The following is a 4,161-nucleotide window of genomic DNA, read 5'->3' as shown; positions in this document are numbered from 1 at the left end:
AATCTATCATTGTTAGCCAACTTAGTGAATTTTAATTAATAAAGTTAGATCTCGAACTAAAATGTAAGTGGAATGCCTACAAGTTATCACTAATAGCTGTTTATCAATGATAGAAGCTATCATCGAAAAAGAAAATGGACTTATAAATGTTTGGGAATGACAAGAAAGGGGCAACATGGTGTTCAAGGGTTATGATTGATAGAAGCTACTACTGATAGCATGTTACAAGTGATAGAAGCTAATACTAATAGCATGTTTAGATTATTATATTTGGTGTTTAGATAATTTTCACTAACAGATTATTTGTTTGTTTAGATTATTTAGACGAAGCTTCGGAATATTTTATCATTTTTTTTATTTTTAAGAAGAAAAACTTGTTTTGACGTTTTCTAATTTCTCTTTAGGTTTGTGATTAATAAATCATACCACAAAAAGGAAAGAAAATAAATTTGTTAGCTCGAATGATAATATATATATATATTACATTACTCGATTCTTTGAGCATAGTGCTTGAACTGCTAATCTTGCAGATAAATTAGTAGCATTGCCCAATCCAAATGACTTTTGTAGATACATCAATTGAACAATTTTCCATACCAATGCAAGTCTTTTCCACCAAAAGAGCACTATTTGAAACATCCCATGAACCTTTTTTGAATGAACCACATTTTCCCTCTGGATTTCCATAGCTAGCAAATTGGATCTCAGAGATGATATGCCCTCCTGACAAGACAACTCTAACGTACTTCCTTCATTAGCACTTCCACATATTGTTTCCTATAGTGATGGTCTGAACTATGACTTGTTGAGGATTTCCACCAATTTCTTCAAACAAAACCAACGTGTTGTGTCATCTGATAGAAACGATCTTGGAACATGATACCATCTTTGGGAAGGATTCCCACAATTTCCAACGCACTGCTAGGGTCATATGCACCTCTATTAGTCACAGGTTGCGCTGCAACTATCATTGCCAGCAATGAAAGAAGGCCAAAAATCGACCTATGCTTTGTCCATTTACCCAAGCCTGACCTTTTCCCATTCCTTGCATGTCCAATGCTACAGGTCAATTCCTGAGGGTGTCTTAAAGCTTGTTTTTTGTACCATGTCATTCTCCTGCCAATAGGTTTTTTATTTTAATGTGCTTCCATTTTTGTTCTCTGTGAGAACATTGGGTTGTAAAGTTGCTTCATTTCTCCATTAATCCAACCTTATAAGACCATAAATTTGATGACAAATCAGTTGTGACATTTCCATCTCCAATAAGATAAATGGGACCTCCATCAATCCAGTTGGCATCGTGTCATAAAATGCATCATAATTTTTCAATCCTACTGTTCCACTCAAAAGGGTTATGGTGTTGGTTCCGACTTTTAATAGAATGGGTTTCTCAAATACAAAACTCTGGCCATTGCTTCCCCATTGTGATCCAATGTACCGTCTATTAACAAAGGCATGAAGCACATGACCTTTGTATTCACTTGTAGAGTTACATTTTGAAGTGAAGATGTTGAATTAGTTTCAACATTTGTCATATACCACAAGTAGTCACTAAAATCAACCGTGGTTCCTTTTTGTTCCAAAAGAAGGTTTGCATTAAATGTACCTTTTCCTTGTAGAGTATCTCTCATGGGCTCCGGGAGCCCAAACCCACGACAGGTTGTGCATTTTCCTTCTTCATTCTGCACCTTCACAAACATAGATGTTTGGGAATTGATCTTTGCAGTGTTGAAAAAGCTCTTTGTTGCAAACCGTTAAGAATGCTCACAGACCAAGCTGGTACAAAGTACTTTCCATCTGCCTGCAAATCTATGGTAGCATCATTGCTGGGCATCAGTGTTTGCTCAAAAAACAAAACCTCTCCCCTACTGTGGGGTTGGAGAATTTCGTTAAAGTAACAAAGCTACCAAATTTTTTGGTCTGAATGAGGTGCCGTTGGTAGAATCTCTCTCCCATTTTGATGGATTCGTGGAGTTGTTTGAGATGTCCCCATTTAGGTTGATTCACGTTTCCATATTCATCAAGTGGGGCGTGTTAATCATACGACGTAGTAATGAATGGACCTCCCATGTTCTTCCAAAGTTTTGTGTCTCCATGATACATGTAATAGTTGTTAAACACACCACCAGATTGAAAAAATCTTGCCACAGAAAAAGCTATATCTTCTGCACTTCTATAAGGGTCTTTATCGCCCCATTTCTTGAACCATCCCACCCAATTTTCAGTAAACATTTTTGGGCTCTTAGGATTCTTACGATAAAGTTATCACAATAGAATCCATTGCATGTATTAATGATAGGTTGTGGGGCATCACTTTGTTGGCACATGATCCATGGAACACCAATATTGAGAGATTCAGCCATTTGAGCACACCAGTTGATATATGTTTTTCCTGCGCTTCCATATGGGGTCATCACGTTTCCATACTCGTTCTCGATTTGAGCTAAGATTATTGGCCGCCCTGTGATGCAAAGAGGTTGGCTTGTTTGCACATATTCACTATCTTTGTTGTGAAAGTTTGCATTTCATTCTTGTAGACTTGATTGTCAGTTCGAAGTTGGATTCCCGGCATATTATGCAACCACAGTGGAAAGCCTCCATAGTTCCACTCGGCACACACGTAAGGACCAATCCTCATCACAACATATAGCCCAGCCTCTTGAACGAGTTGGAAGAATTTGATAAAGTTTAGATGTCCAGAGAAATCATATTTTCGTCGTCGAGGTTCGTGGCGATCCCAAAAAATGTACGTCTCGATTGCATCAAGTCCACCATCTTTAGCTTTTTGAATAAGATCAGGCCACATTGCTTCGGTGCTGCGTGGATAATGAATTGATCCTGAGAAGATAACACGCCGTTCACCATTGATAATTATGGCATTTGAATCATAGGAGACACTGTCTCCTTTACAAAAAGAAAAGCAAGATAAAGTTGCAAGGAGGGGAAGAACAAGCCATTGAAGGTTAACCATCTTTGATTTTACAACTTTAGGCGTTTGGTTTATGTCGGAACAATGTGTTTTTATACAAGGAATCTATGTAAATATGTGATAGGTATTTCCATCAATCTTTGTACTATATTTGTTAATGAATTCTAAATATAGGAATAATGTAAGTGAATTTAGCTGGCCAAACTTTATCGGTTATGAGTTGTCTTAGTGAAATTTGGAAAATACTCTTTTTAGAAAAGAATTTCAAAAATATTGTTCGACCTTATCCTGAAATAACGTATCACCCAATTAAAAATTTACACCAAAAGTCTGTTTTCCCAATAAGGATTTGCGTATTCATTTTTTCATCTTTGGTTTTAATTTTAAAGACATCAACTTCACATGAGTAATAAAGTATGGCTAATAAATTCAATTATAGTGAAAGTTGAGTTTGAGTTTGTCTCATTAGTGTGAAGCTCGTGAATTTGAGATATCTTTCTTCAAATTTTTGATTTTTTGATTTTTCATTTTGTGCATTGGGGTCATATATAAAATAGTACATGGTAAAAAGATAGGTTTCCATATGATTTTAGTCTTTCAACTCTAGGTTTAAGTTTTTTATTGTCCTCATTTTTCTAAAGAAGTATACATTTTGTTCCTTATTTTATTTTTAAGTTAGTCCTAGATTAAAAGGGAATTACTGGAGGAGTTTTTTTTGACTAATTTGGAATTTCTGGAAAAGAAGTGAAATTCAAGGAGACCGGGCCAGAGTTATGCTTGGGATATTCTTGAAGGAATAAACAGAAGGACTGTAAGTGGTTTTATTATTTTGTTATGTTGAATTCTATATATTATATGTTATGATATATATGTGTAATGTTTGGAAATTGGCATGATGGGGAAGTGCGTTTTCTAGATTTTATTGGTTGATTTAACTCATGATATTTTGCTTGTCGTGACTCGCATTTAAAACCGAGATTGTACCCGGAGACATTGTTAGCTTTCCTATAGCACGTCTAACGGGATAATGTGGACATGTGCACATTCGGTTGTTGGATCGGCACCAGCACGTAGCGGAAGAGATATGATCCATAAACACTCTAATTCATTAATTTTGGCATAAAAGAAACATGCTTAAACAGAGTTAATGGGTTTCAACAACGTACATTTAAAGAACCATTGAAATCTCTATTTCTAGCTGCAAAATCCTCCAAATCTTTGTGTAGACCACC

General features: G+C 36.0%; 1 pseudogene; it reads right to left on the bottom strand.

The window, feature by feature from the left end:
* Window positions 1-480: 480 nt before the first annotated feature.
* Window positions 481-3,109, bottom strand: LOC120068833 (annotated as a pseudogene).
* Window positions 3,110-4,161: the final 1,052 nt, after the last annotated feature.

The sequence above is a fragment of the Benincasa hispida genome, unplaced genomic scaffold, assembly GCF_009727055.1.
Source record: "Benincasa hispida cultivar B227 unplaced genomic scaffold, ASM972705v1 Contig1182, whole genome shotgun sequence".
Taxonomy (NCBI): domain Eukaryota; kingdom Viridiplantae; phylum Streptophyta; class Magnoliopsida; order Cucurbitales; family Cucurbitaceae; genus Benincasa; species Benincasa hispida.
Note: the sequence above shows the minus strand (reverse complement) of the source record. Positions and strands in the feature narration are given on the sequence as shown.